The sequence below is a fragment of the Pongo abelii genome, chromosome 16, assembly GCF_028885655.2.
Source record: "Pongo abelii isolate AG06213 chromosome 16, NHGRI_mPonAbe1-v2.0_pri, whole genome shotgun sequence".
In the NCBI taxonomy this organism is placed as follows: domain Eukaryota; kingdom Metazoa; phylum Chordata; class Mammalia; order Primates; family Hominidae; genus Pongo; species Pongo abelii.
The window spans coordinates 29,763,282-29,789,035 of NC_072001.2; the positions used below are offsets into that span (position 1 = coordinate 29,763,282).

At 37.1% G+C, this 25,754-nt stretch overlaps 1 long non-coding RNA gene across 1 annotated transcript in view; it reads right to left on the bottom strand.

Moving 5' to 3' along the window:
- LOC134760254 (uncharacterized) overlaps positions 1-25,754 on the bottom strand; it is a 157,625-nt gene that overhangs the window by 115,650 nt on the left and 16,221 nt on the right. Inside the window, exons 8-14 of the long non-coding RNA XR_010137433.1 lie at positions 23,142-23,279; positions 7,228-7,351; positions 6,704-6,784; positions 6,470-6,587; positions 5,177-5,273; positions 1,845-2,091; positions 460-619 (exon numbers count right to left, since the gene is read on the bottom strand). This is a non-coding gene — a long non-coding RNA (uncharacterized LOC134760254). The remainder of the gene's footprint in view (positions 1-459; positions 620-1,844; positions 2,092-5,176; positions 5,274-6,469; positions 6,588-6,703; positions 6,785-7,227; positions 7,352-23,141; positions 23,280-25,754) is intronic.

A 25,754-nucleotide genomic window follows, 5' to 3' on the forward strand; every position in this document is an offset into this window, starting at 1 on the left:
TAGAAAAGAAAAGCTAGTTTACTATTCTCTCGCTACATGCCCACTTGTATCTGGAAGCAAAAGTTTTCTGCTGATGTCTTTACTTGCTTATTCTTCTTAAAAAAACCAAATAATAATATTAAAAAACATATTTATTTTGAAATAACTGCAGATTTACATAAATGCACATAGGTAAGTACAGACAGTTTCATATACCATTCAGCTAACTAGAATGTTAATATCTATTATAACCATAGCATATTCATGAAAACTAAGAATTTAACTGTTTTTCAAGACTATTAACTGATCTACAAACTTCCTTCATATTTTACCAGGTTTTCTAATAGTGATATACTTATCTATTCCACGACCTAATCCAGAATACCACCTTACAATTACTGTCAGGTATATTACTTACTACTTGGTGCATGACAAATTACTACATACCTTATGGCTCAGAACCGCACACATATTACTCACAGTTTCTCTGGGTCTTTGGTCTAGATGTAGGTGATGGCTCAGGCTGAGGCTCAGCTGGGGAAGGATCTCCTTCCAAACTCACATGATTGTTCTTAGGATTCACTTCCCTGTCCTCATCAGGAACTCATTCACGTGTTATTAAAATCACATAAAATTAACACTAATTTATCAAAAATATGTCAAAACAATACAATCATAAGAAAGAAGTAGAAAATAGATCACTTCCTATTGTATACTATGAATTAGTTTACCCTGATTGAACAACTAGACAAAGACATTTCAAGTAAGGAAAATGAAGACCAATATGCCTTATAAATACAGAGACAAAAATCACCAGGGAAATATTATCAAATGAAATCAGCAACATGTAGAAAGTATTATACAGTATGGCAAAGGGTATTTACCTCAGGAATGCAAATTTGGTTCAACATATGATACAATTTATGTCATACACTATATTAATAAAGAATAAAAACTACACAATCATCTCAGAAGGTGTGCAACAAGCACTTGAAAATGTACAGATTCAGTATTATAAAAACATGCAGCAAATTAGGCAGATAAATTTCTTCATTTCAAAGGGCATCTATGAAAAGCTCACATATCATCATAAGTAATCTGAAAGGTTCACTAATTTCTCTGATATTAGAAACAAGTCAAATATTTCCACTGTTGACATTTGTTTGCAACATTGTACTGGAGAATGCAGACAGGGTAATTCGTTTAGAAAAATAAATATAATGTTTCTAGTATGGAAAGGAAGTCAAACTCTGACTGTTTGCAGATGACATGATCTTATGTATAAAAAGCCCAAAGGACTCTAATCAAATATGTTTAGAATTTAACAGATGAGTTTAAAGAAGTTTGCAGTATACAAAATACATAAAATATTTTAAATTTCCCTGTACTAGCAATTAACAATCTAAAAACAAAACTCAGAAAACCGTTCCAATTGAGATCGCATCAAAAATACTTAGGAATAAGCTTATCAAATTAAGTATAAGATAGGTACACTAAAATCTATAGAACGCATATTGAAAAAATTAATAGAAAATCTTTGAATGCTGATTGTTTAGCAGGGTTAATATTCTTTGGTTGGCAATATTTTCCAAATGGATCTATAGAATTATTGCAACTTCTCTCAAAACCCAAGGTGGCATTACCTTCCCCAAAATTCAGAAGGTTGTCCTAAAATTATATATAATATAGATACTGACCAGCCAAAATACTCTTGAGAAGGGCAAAAAGGGTTTGCATAGTAGACATATGCTTCCTGATTTCAAAACTTACTACAAAGTGATAGTAATTAAGATTTGTGGTACTAGTATAGGGATATATGTATTGATCAATGGAGTAGAATATAATACTCAAAAACGAATCCTTACATTGATGGTGAAGTGCTTTTATAATGTGGCCAAATAAATTAGGTATGAAGCAATATTTTCTTGTCAAATGTTTCTTGGTCAAGTGGATATCCACATGCAAGTGAGACTCTTGATTCATCCAGAAACATAACTGACTCAAAATGATAATCCATCTAAATAGAAGAGCTAAACAGGGCCAACCCACAAAAAAGGAACAGAGGAATACATCTTCGTGGTCTTCGGTTAAACAATGTTTTAAGATATGACACTGAAAAGCACAAAGAAAGCAGAAAATATAGAAATATTAAACTTCATTAGAATTAAAACCTTTTGCAATTTAAAATCCACCATCAAATATAAAGAGGCACCCAAAGAATGACAGAAAATATTTGAAAATTGCAAATTTTATAGGTGATAATTGTCTGTTATCCAGAATACGCAATGTCTTACAACTCAAAATTAAAAAGGCAAATATCCCAATCAAAAATGGCAAAATCTTAAATAGCCAATTCTCAAAGGAAAGCCATAGTCATATCCAAAATCACATGAAAATATGCTCAATGTCTTTTGTCATTATGAGGTAGCAGACCGGAAGGAATTGTTTTTTGGTTCCTTTAATTTATTTATTTATTTATTTATTTTTTATTATTATTATTATACTTTAGGTTTTATGGTACATGTGCGCAATGTGCAGGTAAGTTACATATGTATACATGTGCCATGCTGGTGCGCTGCACCCACTAACTCGTCATCTAGCATTAGGTATATCTCCCAGTGCTATCCCTCCCCCCTCCCCCCACCCCACAACAGTCCCCGAAGTCTGATGTTCCCCTTCCTGTGTCCATGTGTTCTCATTGTTCAATTCCCACCTATGAGTGAGAATATGCGGTGTTTGGTTGTTTGTTCTTGCGATAGTTTACTGAGAATGATGACTTCCAATTTCATCCATGTCCCTACAAAGGACATGAACTCATCATTTTTTATGGCTGCATAGTATTCCATGGTGTATATGTGCCACATTTTCTTAATCCAGTCTATCATTGTTGGACATTTGGGTTGGTTCCAAGTCTTTGCTATTGTGAACAATGCCGCAATAAACATACGTGTGCATGTGTCTTTATAGCAGCATGATTTATAGTCCTTTGGGTATATACCCAGCAATGGGATGGCTGGGTCGAATGGAATTTCTAGTTCTAGATCCCTGAGGAATCGCCACACTGACTTCCACAAGGGTTGAACTAGTTTACAGTCCCACCAACAGTGTAAAAGTGTTCCTATTTCTCCACATCCTCTCCAGCACCTGTTGTTTCCTGACTTTTTAATGATTGCCATTCTAACTGGTGTGAGATGGTATCTCATTGTGGTTTTGATTTGCATTTCTCTGATCCACAACCTTGATGACCAAAATAAGATCTGCTCCAGACACGATAAAGTGAAAAAACTGGCAGAAGCCTGTACATTGTGGCAAATGTGATCCCTGGCAGTCTTCATTTGTCATTCACATAAGACACTCCTACCCACCACATAACTGTTTACAAAATCCATGGCCACAACGCAGAGGTTACTGCCCCTTTCCATGGAGACAACCTAGAAGTCACTGCCCTTTTCCTGCCTCAATTTGCATTGACCTGCCCCTCAATTTGCATATAATTAAAAGTGGGTTTGATTGCATATAAATACAGTTGCCAAGAGGCCTATATGTTGCCAACTCTGAACACACTGCTTAAGAGTTAGCCCTGCTTTGCTAAGAGCACTACCATTCAATAAAATATTGGAGTCTAACATCACCCACTTGCCCTTAAATTCTTTCCTGGACAAAGCTAATAATCCTTTCAGGATAAGCCCCAATTGTGTGACTCACCTGTCCTACAAAAATTAGGTGAAGGCAAATCTAAAAACCATGAAGTGCACTTCAAAAATCTAAAAAGCATATTGCTAAAAAATATAAGTTGGAAAAGGTAAAATACTGTGAAAAGGCAAACTTGTTACCTACTAAATAAGGTTTTTAATTTGCATAATTTAGGTACACTCTTTGTGTTACAAAGTTCTTCAGGATTTGGAAAACATTATTATGTATTCACCATTACAGTATCAAAGAGAGTAATTTCACTGCCCAAAAGAAATCTTCGGTAGTTCACTGATTTCACCTTTCTCTCTCCCAAGCCCCTTGTTACCAACGAACTCTTTACTATCACTACACTTTTTCCTTTTCTAGAGAGTCATATAAATGGAATTACATAGTATTTTGACTTTTTCAACTTGTATTTATTACATAGCAATATACCTTGTTCAGGTAGTATGATTAAATTAACATCAACTTGCTCACAGGGAGTGCTAGATTGCATACAAATGAGAATGAGTGGATCCATTTATGTAGTGCTGAATTAGGTCGTATGGTGTTGGAAACATTAGTAGAAATTATAAAATTACCAAATTAGCCTGGAGCACAATGAAATACACAGACTGGGGCATATAGTAGTCTAGACTGAACAAAAGAAAATGCCAAACAACAACAAAACCAGCCAACCACACAACATCAAACTTTAAGTATGGAGGTATTTCAAAATGATACAAGAGACAACTTAAAAACCTTCCAATAGCCAACACTGGAACAATTTGTGCAATTAAAAAAAAAAATAGCAGCCGAGCATGGTGGCTCATGCCTGTAATCCCAGCATTTTGGGAGGCCGAGGAGGGTGGATCATCTGAGGTATGGAGTTTGAGTCCAACCTGGCCAACATGGTGAAACCCCGTCTCTACTAAAAATACAAAACTTAGCCAGATGTACTGTCTCATGCCTGTAATCCCAGCCACTTGGGAGGCTGAGGCATGAGTATCGCTTGAACCCAGGGGGCAGAGGTTGCAATGAGCTGAGAACACACCATTGAACTCCAGCCTGGGTAACAGAGAAGGCTCTGTCTCAAAAAAAAAATGCACATATGCATTGTAAAATAAATATACATATTTAGATAATGATATAAATAAAAGATGCATGTATAAATGAATAAATTAATACACACAAAATAATTGGAAGAGAATAGGCACATGTTTATGGTGAAGGTTTAAAGAAATTTGTAGACATTCTGCCCATAATGAATGTCTACTCTTGTTGACAGTTTGTACTCTTGTTATGATACGATGAGAATGGCACTTTTTGGCCAGGCACAGTGGCTCATGCCTGTAATCCCAGACTAGCCTGGCCACCATATTAAAACCCGTCTCTATAACAAAATAAATATCACTTGAGCCCAGGAGTTTGACCCTGGCCTGGGCAACATGGTGAAACCTTGCCTCTACAAAAAAAACTAACAAACAACAACAACAATAAATTAGTCCAGCATGGTGCCACATACCTGTAGTCTCAGCTATCCTGGAGGTTGAGAGGGAAGGATCCTTAAGCCCAGAAGATGGAGGCTATAGTGAGCCAAGCTCATGACGCTGCACTCCAGCCTGGGAAAGAGAGTGAGAATATTCTAAGTTGCTTTCCAAATCCAATTCTTCATTTAGATCAACTACCTATCTTTTTCTCCCTCTCCTTTTATTCTTCCTATCTCATAAACAATGGTCATGTGAATCTCACTGTAAGCAGTCGCTGCTGATACAGGCACATTACAGTTATCATGAAATGCTTTGCTCTGACCACTTGTTACTCTTGTCAACTCCACTTGTTGATACCTGGAAAATGAAACAAGCCTTGGTGTTCCCTGAAGACTGTACTGCATGAAGAAGAAACTCATATAATTTATAATTTAGAATGTTGAGCATATTTGCACTGAGAGTTTCAGCTTCTATAAGGGCTCATTTCAGTGAACAGAAAGCCCCAATTTCAAATATAGGAGTCCTGTACCTTTTAAGCTTTATTCTCTATTCAGGGTATAGGGTGGAGACAGGGTTGAGTTCAGGCCTCATGGTGTGGTCAGACAATGAGATGTTTTCAATAGCATCTTTCTGAGAATTCTGGTGGCCAATCCAGCCTCAGTACAATGTGGTCACAGGTGGTTTACTGTATTGTGAGAAATCATAACTTCCATGCTATGGTGGTAGTGTTTGGGAGCTCAGTGCTCAGCACTGTGTTTGTTCTCTGTGCCAGGGATATCATGGTAGCACAGTTTTGTGTCTGTCACCTTTCCTATCTTAACCCTGGTCACTCAGAACTCATTGACCCTCTTGCTACCCAGAGATGAGTCTCTCCTTAGACACATCAACTTCCATCTCCTTCATGGCCTGCCACTTGGCGATTTTTTTTTTTCCTGAATAGTTTGGTCATGAATGATCTTCACAGTACACATCATAACAGACCATATGTATGCATAGAAATGAAGAGAAAAATGGGATTTGACAAATCACTTACCTTAAAGAAACTCCTCTTATAATGAAATGAAAAGAGCAAACTTCCATGTACTAAGATTGTCAAATTTTTTTTTTTGTTTTTTGAGACAGAGTCTCACTCTGTCCCCCAGGCTGCAGTGCAATGGCATGATCTCGGCTCACTGCAAGCTCCGCCTCCTGGGTTCACGCCATTCTCCTACCTCAGCCTCCCAAGTAGCTGGGACTACAGGCGCCCACCAGCATGCCCGGCTAATTTTTTGTATTTTATTAGAGACAGGGTTTCACCGTGTTAGCCAGGATGGTCTCAATCTCCTCACCTTGTGATCCGCCAGCCTCGGCCTCCCAAAGTGCTGGGATTACAGGTATGAGCCACCATGCCCCACTTAAGATTATCAATTTGAATGAGGCTCTTCTTCCTATGGGGTGAGTTGTAAGCTCAGAGGGGCAAGAAGGTTTATTGAATTAGAAATGTCCCAAATAATAGCACCTGAATTACTGCTACAATCTTCTCAGAAGTAAGAAATGTGGTCAAGGTGAGCTGTATCACTTACTCCACCTCTGCTGGATGCAGGAATTTATTTTCTCACTGGAGTTATGAAGTTGGTACGGAGAATGTAGCCCATGATCACGGTCTGAAAAAGCAAAAAGAGTCCTAACTTCGTGGATGTCCTTGGGAGTGTAGCATACAGTCCCATGGCTTAGTAAGCTTTGTGGGTATCGTTCCTGGAACAACCCTGGTGCTCTTCCATAAAGTGGTGTGGCCTGTGAATGGGGAGCTGTGTGGGGGATGAGGGGACAGTCCTCCCTGCTGTGGGGATCTTTGTTTAACCAGCACAGATGCAGAGTCAGCACTCAGCCCGTGTCCATCTCTTAGATCACTGCATGGTGGGCTGGGATATGTGGTACTGTGCTGTTCTTTCCTTTTTTCTAATAGGCTATTTCCACCTCTGCACAACACACTCTGTATCACTAACATGCCTCACTTTCATATGCCTGGTGTCTAAAGGTTCATTTCAGGTCTCTGTAAGCAGGAATTAGCCTACAACCCCATGATTAGAAGCTTTTATTTTCATACCTAGTTAACCTTCTACACTATGATGTTGTCTATGCTGCAGCTTTTGGGCCTCTCACTGGACAAAAGAAATCCACGATGTTATAGCATCAGGGGACTGTGTGGTGCCATGAATTCATAATGGAGTCTGCATAATAAAGAGAACTTAATTATCATAGGGTATTCTCAAAGGCTTTAAAAAACTTCAAAACTTGAACAAAAGAATCTCTGAACTAAGAAAACACTCCTAAAGTAGAAATATTATTTATGTTCCCCATCACCGGTGTTCCTCAATCTTGTCTGGAAGTCATGTCTTCCAAAACGTCTTTAGTGAGATCCTACAAAGACACTACCACAAAGTGCCTGAAAGTAGGGCCTTCTAACATATGTGGGGCAGGCACCTTCCTTTCAAAAAGTGTTTACTCTTATATGAACTGGTGACTGGGTAATGGAGCATATGATGGGAAAGAAGAAAATGGATGAGAGTCCCTGGAGCTTGATGAGGTCCCTGAACCCTGAAGCAGGTGCCCTGTGTAGGAATGGGGATAATAAGGCAAGTACTTTGCCTTTCACTCCCTGCATCTCCACTCATCCTCTCATCCAAGGTTTCTTGTTGTTTACGTCCATCTGCGCTGGTATTTTTTTTGTTCCGAAATAATACATTTTAAGAATATTTTTATTTGAAAATAATTTTAGTTTTACAAAAAGTTGCAAAGATAATGCAGTTTTACATAATCTACAGCTTTCTGAAATGTTAACAACTTACGTAACCAGAATGTATCTATGAAAACTCAGAAATTGACAGTGGTACAAAACTATAAACTGAAATACAGTTAATAGTTTTGAAGCATTAACTGAAATACAGACTTTCTTAATATCTTGCCAGGTTTTCTACTGATGTCATTTTCTGTTCTAGAATCTAATTACATTTACTGTCTGGTATATTACCTATAGGTCGCTGTATAACATATAACCGAACAGCTGAGATGTTCAAACCCACACATAAATATTACTTAACATTTTCTCTGGGTCAGATGACCCAGGCTGAGGTTTCAAGCGAAGCCTCCCCTGGGGAAGGATCCCTTTCCCAGCTCATGTTAGTGTTGGTAGGATTCAATTTTTTTCTAGGTTGAGATGACTTCACTGGTGAATTATTCTAACCCCTTTGAGAATTAATAACAATCCTTCATTACCTAATCTTTCAAGAAAAAAAATAAAACAGAGGAGTAGAGAACACTTCCCAATACGCCGCATGAGGCCGGTTTTCCCTGATAGCACAACTGGACAAAGAGATTTCAAGAAAGGAAAATTACAGACAAATATGCCCCATGAAACAGAGGCAAAATTTCTGAAGGAAATACTATCAAAATAAACCTGTAACCTAATAAAAATAGACATTATAAGCAAAGTCATTTGTCCCTGAAATATGTTTTGTTAAACATACAAAAACTATTACTGTAATATACTATATTAACAGAATGAAGGACAAAAGCTTCATAATTATCTCTAAAGATACAGAATAAGCAGTTGAAAAATCCAAAACACATTCATGATAACAAGGCCGAGCAATTTAGGCATAGAAGGAAATTTTCTTAAGTGATAAAAGGCATCTATGAAAAACTCACACAACAACACACCATATTATGAATGTTTCAGTAATTTCTTCAAAAAATTAGCAACAGGACAAGGATGTATGCTCTTGCTACTTTTATTCAGTATTGTATTGGAACATGTAGCCAGGGTAATTAGGCAAGAAACATAACTATAAGACTTCTAGAAAGAAAAGGATGAAGTTAAGCTATCTCTATTCATAAATGACACAATCCTGTGTATAGAAAATCCTAAGGAAATCACTAAAATAAGATTAGAACCAAAAAATGAGTTCAGTAACATTTTAGTATACTAGGGCAATAAAAATCAATTGTATTTCTATACAGTGTAAACTAATCTAAAATAAAACATAAAAAACAATTCCATTAAAAATACTGTCAAAAAGAAATAGACATTTGGGGGCAAAGTGGACCAACCTAAGGAATATAAAAATAAGGAGAGAGTCCTAGTTTAAAGGTCAAACTATCTGTACATAAATTCTCTTCTTTAGTTAGAAACATTCTTTCCCATGGGGGTATGAATTACCATTTCTAAAACTACTCTGCCTGTATTTTGGACTCATTGATTATATAAAGGGGGCCAACTATCTCACTGTTAGCGTGGGATGTTACATACAAGGAGTGGGAATGGGGAAATTGATTCATGTGGTCTTGAATTAGATCATGGGTGCTGGAAACATTAATAAGAATTCATGCTGAACTTTACATAGCCATAAATGGAGAAATGTTGTAGAAATGCATATACATATATCAGTGTGAGTTACATACATACATATAATCCTTTGCTCTGTCAGATGACAAAGCATAGAATTAACAGACGCCTAGCAGAAATGAGAACATCATTGCTGAGACCTTTGTTTCTAATGCCATTCACCAAAAAAGGAACTAGGAATTTGGGGGAAAATGGTGAATGGCATGGTTGGGAAGGGAATCAACACTATTAAGCTTAAGTACCTTGCAGAGCCAGAAAGTAAGAAAAAGTTAAAAAACACAACCAGCCAACACAGTACACAAACCAAATCAAATAGCAATAATATGGGTATTTCAAAGTGGTAAAGCAGCTGACTGAAAGGCCTTCTAATGACCAGCACTAGAGCAATTTGAACAATACAATAAACTAGTCTAATCACAGTGGAAATAAATATTTATTATTCGCCAATATTCCATATAATATAAATAACTGATTAAATAAATGTAAGATAAATGCTGGAGAACAGACACATTGCCTATGGTAATGAAATACAAACGATACTATAGAAGTTCTGCCCTAAGGAGGTGAAGAATAATTCCCCACTGTTAAGTACGCGCTGTGCATAGTGACTTTTTTTCAAAAAGTACGACATGGAAAGGGGGAAAATTAATTTGACAGTGGAGAAACTGGACCCACACTGCCTCATCCAGGTGCTCAAATTAGTATCAATAGTGATAAAAAGCATTTTGAGAATATATGCCCATGGTATAATGAGTATTACACTCACCCCTGTCTCTTCTTCTTCCACATCTGCAACTTCAGTCTAATTGTTAGTAAAAACAATCATAGAAATCCTAAACGGAGAATGTCAATTCCAACAAAAACATGGAAATTCAGAGAAACTGCAGAGACAGAAAAGGCTTAAGGAGACATGATATCTAAATGTGTTATCCTGGAAGAGATCCTAGAACAGAAAACAAACAGTAAGTAGGAAAAAAACAAATCTGATTAATATGTGGATATCAGTGAATGAGAATGCATAATGTTGGTGTGTTAATTGTGACAAATACCCATGCTAATATAAGAGGTTAATAATAATGGAAGCTCTGTGTTGGTTGCATATTAAGTCTCCATGCTGACTATGCAACTGTTCTGTAAGTCCAAAGCTAACGGAAAATAGAAAAGTATTTTCTTTTTTTAAAAATTCACTGCTGACCTTAACAAACTGAATATTATCAATATTGTTGATGCTCCAAATGTGCATCTCCCCAATTTCATGGCATTTTTTACCGCCATGAAGTTTACTATTATTTTCAGTTTCCTCTTTGTCATTTCCTTTTCATATTATTTTTATGTCTAGGTTTATATTTCTAAATAATATATTGTTCAGTTTTTATTGTCTTCAAATTAAAATAAAGGTGTTCAAAATAAGTCTATAATTCTGTTGAAATAATGAGAAATCATCAGATGAATCCACATGGTGATGCTTCCTATAAAATACCTGACCAGTTCTTTTCATAAGGACGAAGATTCTTCAAGATAAACAAAGACTGGGAAACTGTTGCACATCAGACAGGACCTGATGTAGCTGGTAGACCTTAAGATGATGCCCAGTGATCCCCACCTGCCAGGGTGCATGACCTTGTATTGTAATTCTCTCCCGGTGTGTATGGGCATGAAATGTGACTTGCTTTCATACAACACAATAATACAAGAATATTAGATGTCACACGACTGATCATGTTATGTAAAGTTGTGATTTTTTTTTTTTTTTTTTGTCTTGCTAGCAAGCTCTTTGCATTGATGGCTTTGATATAGCATTCTGCCACGTGGGAGAAGTCAACATGGGAAGAAACTGAATGCAGCCTCTGGTCAACAGCCAGCAAGGAACTGAGGCTGCCCCACAGTTTGCAATTTAAATTTCTGACTAATCCAAGCCCCCATTCAAGTAACAATATATCACTTAAGATGTAGTGTGAACACGTTACAATAAAAGAATAACCCACATTCTTTCCTTCTATCACTTATTTCAGTTATTCATCTTACTTATATAAGCATAAATGCACATAAATATTTGTATGTATATATATATTCACACACAATGATATATATTTAACCATATCTAATCAAATATATTCATACTACTATTGTTTTTAACAAGCTGTTGTGAGATTAATTAAGAATAAATTACCTAGATTAGCCACTAAAAAGGTAAAAAAAAAAAAGGGATACACTAAGAAATGAGAGGAATTGATATAAAGAGCTCAAAACAACAAAAGGTAGAAAATGAGTGAAATACAAAAATAGGAACAAAGACAAATCAACAACTGAAAGATAGTAACAAATTTGGTAGATTTTTAATCCAACTATATCAATAATCACTTTAAATGTCAAAGTTCTAAATGCACTGCTTAAAGGACAGAATGCATCAATAAAAGGGGGCATGGGATAGAAAGAATAAATTCATGTAACACGTTACAATCTGAGAAACACGAGAACATCATGAGTTTTGCAGGAAATATCAAAGAACATTTAAGAAGTGACGCAGACAGGCCAAGCATGGTGGTCAACACCTGTAATCCCGGCACTATGGGAGGATGAGGAGGGCGGATCACTTGAGGTTAGGAGCTTGAGACCAATGTGGTCAACATGGGGAAACCCCATCTCTACTAAAAATACAAAAATTAGCTGGGCATGGTGGCACCTGCCTGTAATCCTGGCTACTCAGGAGGGAGGCTGAGGCAGGAGAATCGCTTGAACTCAGGAAGCAGAGGTTGCAGTGAGCTGAGATGGAGTCACTGCACTCCAGCCAGGGCTACAAGAGCAAAACTCCATCCCAAAAATAAAATAAAATGATAAAATAAAATAAAGACCAAAACTACCAGACAGCTTACAGATAGGGGATTTTAAAGACACAGAGGCAGGGGTAACACACAGTCATAAATTAATATATTGACGTTACACATTGGTTTTAGCCTAAAAGGATGAAGTATCTTGAAGTGGAAGCTTACAGGTCATAGGGGGATTCAAAGATTTTCTGATTTGTGATTATTCAAGAAAGTAAAATTTGTCAGAAAATTTGGGATCAGCAGAAAATAATGGTACTTCTGGCTCATAGACATAACATCCTGTAGGCCCCTCAGGAAGAAATTCAGAATAAAGAATCACAGAGTTCATTTCACAGATCCCCTTTATCTGAGCTCTATGTGCCAGCGGATCCATTTAGTAGAGGGCCAGCTTTCTGAGGGACATATGTTAAGCTTTGAGTTTTAGTTTCTATAGGGAACCCCATATTCTCATGACTCTCAATTCCTTGCTACTGTTTTAAATTCTTGCTTGTCAAGTGGCTCATGTACTTCTCAGAGGTAGAGAGGTGCCTGGAATTTCTGTGAAGGGACTCAAGATTTTCCTTTATTTCCATGTTTGGGGTGGTACACAGGTCCCTATGAGGGGTCCCTGCACCTTCTCAGGCCCTAAAGAAATCCTCATCTGCTTGTGGGACTCCTGAATTTCTTCTACCATGTTCTTGCTTTTGTATTGCTTGCTGCTTTCAGGTGAGCATATTCCTGCTCAACCTTAGAGGATGAATCTCATCTTCACTGGCCAAGACATTTGGATGACTATTCATAAATGAATTATGTCAAGAGTGCCAAAGTCCAGTATAAAATAACACACATCAGTTGATCCACTATTATTTAATAGAAAGGTGGGTAAATTATTGACTATGTCAATGAAAATGGACATATAAATAGTTGCCAGCAGAAAAATATTTTTTAAATATTAAGCTAAATGAGAACAAATAATAAAATATTTTAACACCCTTCCTAAAAGTGATTGTTACAAATATATTTGCTGAATAGAGCAAAATTATGTGTACATTTTCTAAGTGGCATTTTAAAAATTTGTCATGAGACTATTTATTACTGCCTCAATTTCAGAGCCATTCTTGGTCTGTTCAGGGATTCAGTTCCCCCCTGGTTCAGTCTTGGGAGGATGTATTTGTGCAGGAATTTTTCATTCTTTCTAGATTTTCTAGGTTATGTCCATGGAGGTGTTCATTATATCCTCTGCTGGTTGTTTATATTTCTGTGGGGTCGGTGGTAATTTCACCCTTGTTGTTTCTGATAGCATTTATTTGAATCTTCTCAACATCACTCATTATTAGAGCAATGCCAATCAAAACCAACATGAAATACAATCTAACTCCAGTCAGAATGGCTATATTAAAAAGTCAAATATAACAAACAACAAATAGTGAAACATATCAGAGGCTGGCAAGATTGTGGAGAAAAAGGAACACTCATACACTGTTGGTGGCAGTGTAAATTAGTTTAACCATTGTGGAAGACAGTGTGGTGATTCCTAAAAGACCTAGAGACAGAACTTCCATTTGACCCAACAATCCCATTTCTAAGTATATATCCAAAGGAATATAAATCATTCTCTTATAAAGACACATGAACACATATGTTCACTGCAGCACTATTCACAATAGCAAAAACATGGAAGCAATCTAAATTGTCCATCAACGATGGACTGTATAAAGAAAATGCGGCACATATACACCGTGGAATACAATGCAGCTATAAAGAAGAACCAGATGATGTCCTTTGCAGGGATATGAATGGAGCTGCAGTCCATTATTCTTAGCAAGCTAACACAGAAGCAGAAAACCAGATACCTCCATGTTCTCACTTATAAGTTGGAGCTAAATGATGAGATCACGTGGACACATAGAGGGTAACAACACACTCAGAGTTCCTGAAACCATCAGTCTGGTTTCCAATGAATGGGGCAATCAGACACACAAGCACACCAAGCCTTAACCATTCTGGCCACTGGAAGGGAAAGAAACTACCCAGGAATGCCACCTGCTTCCAACTAGCTGATCTCATGATTGGGGCTCTAGAGAATTTCTCTTTACCTGCTGAGATGTTTTTGTCTTGGGGAACTTCCTTTCTCTTCTTGCCACTGCACCAGCTGCCGACTACACTTCCTTACCACAGGGCAAGTGACATCTGAAGAGGCTGACAGACTTCAGAGCTGGGAAAGGCAACCAGAATCCCCCCTGAACTGCCTCTGCCTGTTCTGTGATGTCACCTGAGCTCTGCTCTGTTTACATATAGCCGCTTGTGACATCATCTGGGCGTGTATGGAGTCTGTATCTATGTCAAGAACTGCGCTTTGCTCCACTTGGAGTCAGCTGATTGGTGGAAGGGCATCTGAAATTGAGAGGAGGTTTCAGGACTTTTACCCAGCCCTTTAGTGGGGATCTGTCTGGGACTGTGCTGTCTGAATCTGTACCTGTAAAGGTAAACAATATCTACATTTGGGCCCTCATCTCTCTCTCTCTCTCCTCCTCCTCCTTTACTCTGCAAGGTGATCTGCATAAGCCCCACTCCATCCGGGATCCATTCCTGGAGGGAAACAGCCTCCACTGCCGTAGCAGGGTCACTCTTTTTAGGGCACTGGAGTACTTCTCACAACTGTGCCAGTTTTCATGGGGAAAGGAAGGATGTGAGCTATTCCATAGGTTATCTAAAGGGCTTGCCACCATGCTTATGTTGCTTAATGTTGTTTATGTGAAAAAACGCTTAACAGGATATGGGATAAGTATTTAGGCAGTCCTGACTCCAACCCCTCTGCGCTTTTTGTGTGCCTAATTGACCATTTAATTTGTTGCCATTCGGTTACCCTCTACTAGGGTACTAAGTACAGCAGAACGTGGACTAGGCATGAAGTTGATGTGCTGGTGGCCTGGGCCGGTGGGGGGGCGGGGCGATGGTTGGTGAGTGCTATGCTAGCTGGTGCTAATCACTAGCCTGCCCAAGGAGTTTATTCTCTGACCTCTTTGGCTGTCCCAGCTGTGTGGTGAGATTTGCACAAGTGTTCCTTTTAGGACCATGAGTGGTGTTATTGCACTGCTTATATGAAGCTAGAAAAGTCTTTCCAGCCCATAGAGGTCTGGTTGAAGGATATGAGCAGTGCAGACCAGAAGAGAGATAACAAATAAAAGTTGTCATCACTGTTTCAAAAGGGATGAGCAGTATGGATATAGTAACCAAGTCAGGAGGGGAAACAAGGTCTCTATCCCCTCTGGGAGGCCCCTGGGGCATACCCTAGCTAAGTGTAGAGCCTATGGCTATGAGCCTATGACTAAGAGAGAAACGGTCAATTATTGCAGTGCTGTTTGGACTGTGGACAAGTCAGGTTATAAATTTTGACCTCTGAATGGACGTAACCAATACCAGTCTTTAATGCAGTTAGGCTCATTTTGTCAGAGGTCTGGAAAATTAGAAAAAATACCATATGTTCAAGCCTTCATGCTTTTCGAAAATCAGGATTCATACCATGAGGGAAGATGCCAGCTGCTAGCTGTACCAAAGGACAGAATGGAAAAAAGGCTCTTCACAAGTCAGAGAGCCAAACTCAGACAGAAAGCAATGAAGAAGAATTAGGGCTTTTAAATGTCCTACACCCAGCTGTTTTAGCAGCTCCAACCACCACAGCCAGAACGCACCTGGCCTCTGCTCCACCCCTAACAGCTCCCACTACTGTACTGCCATACGGGGCTCTTAGCGCTGGCCTCTGCGTTGGCCCGGATTGCCTTGATGCTACCAAGTGAGGCATCAGACCAACAAGAGGGAGCTTCTCTGCCACCTCAGTATAATAAGAGAACAGAGACGGCCTCTCCCTCCAGTGCTTGACAGGGTACACAATTTAGCAAGGAAGTGCCATGGCAGGAGCAAGGGAATTCCCATTTACAAGGATGGCCATGGGTGGCTTGGATGTGAGTGGGCAACCTGTCAGACATTACTGGACATCCAGCCCATTTCAACATCAAACTTGTGAAACAGAAAAACTCCACCCTGCTTTATAGAATGGATCCCCAGAAAAGGAACGATCTCTATGTGTCTATCTGTGCCACCCACCAGTGTACCTGAGCAGATGTGTAGTCTCTCCTAAATATGTTTCTGATTGCAGACCAAAGAAGATCCAGAGTCTTGGTGCCTCCATGAAACAAATCCAAATACCCCAAACCTGAAGGGACCATTCTGGATGCAAACCCTAATTGGGGCTCCAATTGATAAGGGGATATGGCCCATCTGGAATATTCGCAAACATTCTTCCTGTTTAGACTCAGGAAAAGGGTACCAAAACAAGAAGCCTCACTAGGAATGACCCCTTCCCCGCTCCAGAGACAAAGAAACAGAAGTTTCAAACATAAATGTGGAATGAACAAAGAAGGCTCTGCAGCAGAAAAATCGAGGCAAGTCTCTGGATCACAGCCAGTGTGCCTAGTGTAAGGAGAAAAGCCACTGAAAGGTTGACTGTCCCAAAAGAAAGGACCAAGGGGCCAGAAAAAAGAGGAATATGATGAGGAAAAAGCCCACAGTCAAATAATGGAGCAGGCTCACTGCTCTGACCATGGACAGGGATGCCTGGGGGCTCCCCTTAATCCCTCAGAGACAATTAAAATTTCCCCACAGGAACCCTGGGTACAACTGACAGGAAAAGATTAATTGATTTCCTGGTTGATACTGGGCAAACTATTCAGTTCTTAACACTTTACGAGCAAAAAGCACCAAAATGATTGTACCTGTGACAGGAGTTGCAAGAATAATGCAACAAAAGGCTTTCCTACAACCTTTAGAATGCAAACTAGAAAGTTTGGACCTATGGCATTGCTGTTTCTATATGCCGGAATGCCCAATTCCCTTGCTGGGAAAAGACCTATTATGCAAATTAAACACTCAAGTAATTTCTCCACAGAGAAACAGCTGCAGCTGCAGGTCCTGCTAGAGCAAGCACTGCAACTAAGATGTTATTAACTTGCCTTAAGAAGAAACAAGAATTCTCCCTTAGAAGTCTATGAGAGAGTGTGTAATTGTGAATAGGCAGACAGAATCCCAGGAGAAACAGGAAATACACAGTGAGTTACGATAGAAAAAAAAGAAGGGGCTACTGTGCCCTGGGCGGCGGTGGGGAAGCGAATAAAAAAATCAGTATACATTAATAAAGGAAGCCTTAGAAGGAATACAGCCTGTCTTTCAAAAATTTGAGAAGTAGATTGATTCATCCTTGCAGATCCCCATAAAATAGCCCTATCATGTCTGAAAGGAAGCTACACTTCCTCTCCCAGGATCCTGCAATGTCATGGTTTAGTCGACTTCCAGGTCCATGGAAGACTATCATATATAGTATAATTGGTATTCTGCTCCCTGTTCTGTTTGCTTGCTGTAGTTTTTGTCGCTTTTCAAGATCTGTATGGAGATGCAGGAAAAACCTTCCCAGAATTTTTTGGGTCTCCACTCTATAATGCTCCAACACATTCTCACATAAGTCTGGGAACCTACAAATATTTCCAACTCTAGGTAAACAGATTCCAATCTGATATCCTCTAACTGTGCCCCTTCTCAGCAGGAAGAAGCTATATGGACTGTATTGCCCAGTTTCCTTGGAAATGGAATGGTCTTTTATGGTGAACTTAGAGCTCCCCTAGACAGTGGCTACCTTGGTGGGAACGGAGTGGACACAGGTCCAACAAGTGCCACAAGGGTGTCTGACAGTATAAACAAATATCCTGTGAGAAGGATGCTGGGTCAAAGATTGTACACTTATGCTTTGGGGTATCCACCAGGATAAATAAGTATCCCATGAAAGCACACTGTAAACATCCAGGACACAGTTTCCTGGAGTCCTGTTGGGCAGGGTGATAATTTATACTCATTGTCCCTAGAGAGACCTCAAGAAATTATTAGACATAACAAAAATACAAGAGACGTAGAGATGATTTTATAAATTATGGCTCAAAGGTCCCATGGAGAAGGAAGACATAAATGGTAAAGTGTTACTTGAAAGTTTGCAGCAGAGTGCAGCTCTCTGAAGACAGAAAATCCTGTATCTTGGACTTTTTGCCTTAATCTTAGAAATATAAGCAGAGATTATTCTAAGTTGCTTTCCAAATCTGATTCTTCATCCAATTAAACTACATATTTTTTTCTCCCTCTCCTTTTATCCTTCGTATCCCATGAACGATGTTCATGTGAATCTCACTGAAAGCAGGGACTGCAGACGCCTGTGCATTGCTGTTTTCATGAAATTCTTTGCTCTGACCACTTGCTACTCTTGTCAGCTCCACTTGTTGATACTTAGAAAATGAAACAGGCTTTGATGTTCCCCAAAGAGTGTACTGAATGAAGAAGAAACTCTTATAATGTATAATTTAGAATGTTGAGCATATTTGCACTGAGAGTTTCAGCATCTACTAGGGCTCAATTCAGTGAACAAGAAGCCCTAATCTCAAGTATAGGAGTCATGCACTCTTTAAACTTTATTCAGTATTCAGACTAGAGGGTAGAGACAGCATTGGGTTCTTGCCTAAGGATGTGGTGGGATGATGGGGTGTTTTCAATGGCATCTTTCTGAGAATTCTGGTGGCCAATCCAGACTCAGCTATCATGGTAATGTTTAGGAGCTTAGTGCTCAGCACTGTGTCCTCTGTGCCTGGGACATCATGGTAGGAGAGTTTTATGTCTATCACTTTTCCAGTCTTAACCCTGAGCACTCAGAGTTCATCAACCCTCTTGCCACCTAGAGACGAGTCTGTCCTTCTACACATCTACTTCTGCCTCCTTCATGGCCTGCCACTTGGTGATTTTTTTTCCCGAAGAATTTGGTCATGGATGATCTTCACAGTACACATCATAATAGACCATATGTACCCATTGAAATGAAGAGGAAAACGGGATTGTACAAGTCACTTACCTTATAGAAACTCCTGTTATAATGAAATAAAAAGAGCAAACCTCCATGACTTAAGATTGCCAATTTAAATGAAACCATCCTTTCCTATGGCATGAATTGTAAGACTAGAGGGGTAAGAAGGTTTACTGAATTATAAATACCCCAAACAATAGCACCTGAATTACTGCTACAATCTTCTGAGAAGTGAGAAATATGGACAAGGTCAGCTGTTTCTCTCATGCTAGGTCTCCAGGATGCAGGAGTTTGTTTTCTCGCTGAAGCTACGAACATGGTATGGAAAATGTAGCCCATGAACATGGTCTGAAAAAGCAAGAATCTTGACTTTGCGGATGTCCTTGGGAGTGTAGTATGCAGTCCTATGGCTTACTAAGCTTTGTGAGCATGGTTCCTGGAACATCCCTGGTGTTCCTCTGTAAAGTGGTGTGGCTGTGAACAGGGAGCTGTGTTGGGGAAGGGGGACAGTCTTCCCTGCTGTGGGGATCTTTGTTTAGCCAGCACATTTGCAGAGTCAGCACTCAGCCCGCATCCATCTCTGAGATCACTACATGGTGGGCTGGGGTATGTTATACTTTCTTTCCTTTTCTCTATTAGGCTATTTCCACCTCTGCACAACACGCTCTATATCACTAACATGCCTCACCTTCATACATCTGATGTCTAAAGGTTCATTTCCTTGTCTTTTTGAGCAGGAATTAACCCACAACTCCATGATTATAAACTTTCTTCATATCTAGTTAACTTTCCTCCATGATAATGTCTAATGCTGTGGCTTTTGGGCTTGTCGCTTGAAATGGTTTGGCTGTGTCTCCACCCAAATCTCACCTTGAATTGTAATAATCCCCATGTGTCAAGGGCAGGGCCAGGTGGAGAAAACTGAATCATGGGGGCAGTTTCCCCCATACTATTCTCATGGTATAAACAAGTCTCACAAGGTTTGATGGTTTTACAAATGGGAGTTTCCCTGCACAAGTTCTCTTGTCTGTCACTATGTAGGATGTGACTTTGCTCCTCATTTGCCTTCTGCCACTATTGTGAGGCCTCCCAAGCCATGTGCAACTGTGAGCCAATTAAACCTCTTTCCTTTATAAATTACCCAGTCTTAGGTATGTCTTCATTAGCATAATGAGAACCAATTAATACACCACAGGACAACACAGACCCATGATGGGAGTGTCAAGAGAATGTGTGCTCCCATAAATTCGTGATGGAGTCTGCATGAAAGAAAACTGAATTATCACAGTGTTTTCTCAAAGGCTTAAGGCATCATTTTCTTTTAAAACTTGGGGAAAAAAAAGAATCCCTGTACTAAGAAAACACTCTTAATGCAGAAATATTTATGTTCACCATCACTGGTGTTTCTCAATCTTTTCTTCTAATGTCTGGGAGTCATGTCTTCTAAAATGTCTTTATAGTGAGATCTTACAAAGACACTGACAGAAAGTGCCTGAAAACAGGGCCTTCTAACATACGTGAGAAAGGCGTCTTTCCTTGGAAAAGTGGTTATGAACACAGGAATTGATAACTCTGGGTAATGGGAAGTGTGATAGGAAAGAAGAAAATGGATGATAGGAAAGAAGAAAATGAGATATAAATATATATAAAGATATAAAGATATAAATATATATAAATATATATAAGTAACATGTGAATATATATAAATATATATAAACAATATATAAATGTATATAAATATATTTTATATATAAAATATATTATTTTGTATATAAAATATATATAATACATAATATATATAATATATATTATATATATTTTATATATAAAATATATATCTTATTTTATATATTTATAAATATATTATATATTTATAAATATTTTATATCTATTTATATATTTATATATTTTATATTTATAAATATATTTATATATTTTATATTTATATATTGATAAATATATTGATATATTTATATATTCATAAACATATTTACATATTTATAAATTTATAAATATATTCATATATTTATAAATTGATAAATATATTTATATATTGATAAACATATTTATATATTTATATATTGATAAATATATTTACATATTTATATATTTATATATTGATAAATATATTTACATATTTATATATTTATAAATTGATAAATATATTTACATATTTATATATTTATATATTGATAAATATATTTACATATTTATATATTTATATACTGATAAATATATTTATATATTTATAAATTGATAAATATATTTATCTATTTATATATTTATAAATTGATAAATATATTTATATATTTATATATTTATACATTTATATATTTATAAATTGATAAATATATTTATATATTTATATATTTATATATTTATATATTTATAAATTGAGAAATATATTTATATATTTATAAATTGATATATTTATATATTTATAAATTGATAAATATATTTATATATATCAATTGATAAATATATTTATATATTTATAAATTGATAAATATATTTATATATTTATAAGTTGATAAATATATTTATATATATCAATTGATAAATATATTTATAAATTGTTAAATTGATATATTTATAAATTGTTAAATTGATATATTTATAAATTGTTAAATTGATAAATATATTTATAAATTGTTAAATTGATAAATATATTTATAAATTGTTAAATTGATAAATATATTTATAAATATATTTATATATTTATATAGTTGTATATTCATAAAGATAGTTATACATTTATATATTTATAAATATAGTTATACATTCATATATTTATAAATATAGTGATATATTTATATATTTATAAATATAGTGATATATTTATATATTTATAAATATAGTGATATATTTATATATTTATAAATATAGTGATATATTTATATATTTATTAATATAGTGATATATCTATATATTTCTTAATATAGTGATATATTTATAAATATAGTGATATATTCATATATCTATAAATTCATATATATAAATATATATATATTTAGTACAGTATGTAGAACACACAAGAAAATACCTTTGGGACTATGTGGTAGGGTAAGATACCTGAAACTAGACCTAGAAAGCACTAACTATATAAGAAAATATTCTACATATTCTACACAGTTGACTTGAGCAACGACTTTGGAGACAGACTGAATCAAACTCAAAGCACTTTTAATCCCTTCATGTAGTGCTTAGTGTCAGATTCAGAACCGGCCTGTGGCAGTGGTAACAGTGCTCACCTCTTGAGGTGTCAGGTGCGTTTGTATAAAATAATATATAAAGCATGTAGTATAATATCACTTATATACATATCATTAAGACTAATTTTTATAATAAATTATGAGATTTATCTTTTAGATTTATATATCAGAATGAAATAATAAAGCCACTAATAAATAATGGAGCAAGTATTTCTAATGAGAGTTTTATAATTACTTTAAAAACTTTTCTCGACTAACACGTTTATATTTGTCTTATATCATTCCTGTCATTACATGAAACAGAACATATATGCAAAATACATTTACAAATGTATTGCTAACACTTATTTCATTCAGAACAAATTCTCTGAATCACTTTCAACTCATCTTGTCCATGATTTTCCCCACAATATCATCATCTGCGCTAATCACAAGCACTGATGGTGCTGCATTTCTCATGGGACTCCTATGCTACTCTATGTAAGTTTATCTTTCCAGTCTCCTGACACCCTTCTGTAAGTTTTGATGCTTGATGTAATTACCCAAAGATGTCTTTGGGGAGGTTTAGATCAAGCTCACGTGTGTATGCCCAAGGACAACCACATCATGACTGCTTTCTGGCAATAATGTTAAAACCCTTTCAAATAGAAGATGCATCTCTCTTTAAAAAATGTTAAAATGTATACCAAAGAATTGTTTACACACTTTTTCTCTGTGACTGCCTACTTCTCAGTGTTAAATCATGGTGGCTGAGGCAGGAGAATCGCTTGAACTCCGGGGGCGGAGGTTGCAGTGAGCCGAGACCCCGCCACTTCACTCCAGCCTGGGCAAAACAGCGAACTCCTTCTCAGAAAAAAAAAAAAAAAATCATGGTGGCTAATGTGCTATATATTAGTCTGTTATTAAGTAAACATTGTTGTATATATTTTCACATTAATTTACCAATTCTATTTACATTCTACTTAGTTATTAGAAATTTTAGACTTATTAGTGAAGTGCTGTAATTGTTTTATAAACTATGGTTCAAGAAATCTATTGCTGAGGAAGATATAAATTGTAGAGAGACACTTGAAATTCTTCCTGAAGTGTTAGTTTTCTAAACACTAAGGAAAATCTGTATTAAAAAATTGTGTCCTAAAGTTAGAAATATAAGCAATGGTCCCTGCAAGCTATATTACAAATTTAATTCTTTAATTTATAACATTCTTGATCTCTGTTTTTCTTCATTCTCATTCACCCTTTTAATCACACAAATGGTGATAAAACATAGTCACTGTAGAAGCAGATGCATTGTGATCTTCATAAAATGCTTTGTTCTGCCCCCTTGCTACTCTGGCAAACTCTACTTTTGGACACTTGGATATTGAAATTAGTTTTCCTGTTTCCTCGGGAAAATATTAAGTGAAGAAGAAACTCATACAATTCATAATTTAGGACTTTGACTGAAATTTCACCTATAGTTTTAGACTCCAGGAAGATTGAATTGCATGAACATGAAGTAATGATGTTAAATATATGAGCCATTCATCCATTGAACTACAACTCCCAATCAGGCTAGAGTGTGGAGACAGCATGTTGGAGCGTTTGTCTTATATTGCGGTCTAACACTGGGGTTTGTTTGCAATGACATCTTTTTTAAGAATTGTGGTGGCCTGTGTGAATTTAGTGGCTTAGTATATTGTGGGAAATCATGCCTTCCATGCTATTAAAGCACTTCTTTGGGCACTCAGTGCTCAGCACTCTGCCTTTGTGTCCATGACAATGTGGCAGTAGAGTTTTGTGTGTATTGCCTGTTTTCCTTTAAACTTGAGAACTCAGAGCTCAATTATTGTGAACACCATGCGGTCGTCCTCATAACTCATGTCCAGGTCTAACTGTAGCTCATATCTGTCACTCTGGCCATTTTTGGGTCATTTATTGGTGGGCAGAATATTCACTGTATGCATCATAATAGATCAAAAAGTATGCATTAAAATAAAGACAAACAGAAGATCTGTCATTTAAGTATTGTACTATAGTATCTTCAGTTAAAATTTAAAAAAATGGAATAAACCTCCTTTAAGATGTCAAATTTAAAAGAGGAGTCTTGTCTTAAAGAGTAAAGTACATGAAACTTGGAAGACTTGGAAGGTTTCTTAAAGTATAGATACTCAAATAACAGCACCTAAATCACTTCTATGCTGATATCAGAAGTGAAAAATGTGGTCCATGTCAGTCATATCTCTCGCTCCAGGTCTCCAGGCTGCAAGATCTCATTTTCTCATATAAGCTATCAATGTGCTATAGAGAATATGCCCCATGTTTATGGACCATCATAAAGGCAATAGTCTTGGCTTTGTCTATGTCTGTGTGGGGGCAGCATGCAGACTCACGGCCTGGTAGGCTGTGTAGGCATGGTTCTTTGGCACAACCCTGGTGCTAACACCGCAGAGTGCTGTCAACTATGAACAGGGACCTATGTGGGGGAGAGCTGGACAGTTCTTCCTGCTGTGAGATTCCTTGTTTAGCTTGTGCAGAGTCACCATTTAGCCTGGGTCCCACTCTTAGATCGCTGCATAGTGGGGGGAGATCTGTTACATACTGCTTTTTCTTGTATCTACTGAGCTTTCTCCAGCCATCCATAGACAGCATATACTGAATCACTCACATGACTTCACCTGCCAAAAACCAGTTGTCTACAGATTCATATCGAGGTCTTAGTAAGCAAGCATTGTCATCAACCACCATATTTAGAAGCATTGTTTGTGTGCCCTACTCACCTGCTGCCATGATAAGATTTATTCTGTGGTCTTTGACCTTGGAAATGGACAATATAATTCCAAGATATGAAGAGCAACAGAATATATGGTCCCAAATAATTCATTATGAGAGAAATAGAAAGTATCACAGTGATCCGATAATCAGTTGAAGAACAAATCCCTGTAAGGGAAATAAAACACTCTCCTGATTGTAGAAATACAATTTGCGTTCCCTGTCACTGACATTTTGCAATATTGGTTTCTAATGTCCAACAGTCATTTTTTCCAGAAAGGCTTTAGTGGAATTATGTGAATAAACTGCCAGACAATGTCTGAAAATGGGGCGTCCTGGGATATATGAGGAACAGGCACCTCTCCCTGAAGAAGTGGTTACTGACACTTAAAATGTTCCTGGATAATGAGTAACATGATTTCAAAGGCAAAAATGGATGAGAGTCCCCAGAGCTAACTGTGTTTAACTGAAGCAGGTGCACCTGGGTTCGGAATGGTGGATAGATTATGAAAGCTTTCCTGCTTTTCTTTCCCTACTTGCCCACCCCATCTCCTGAAACCAAGCTAA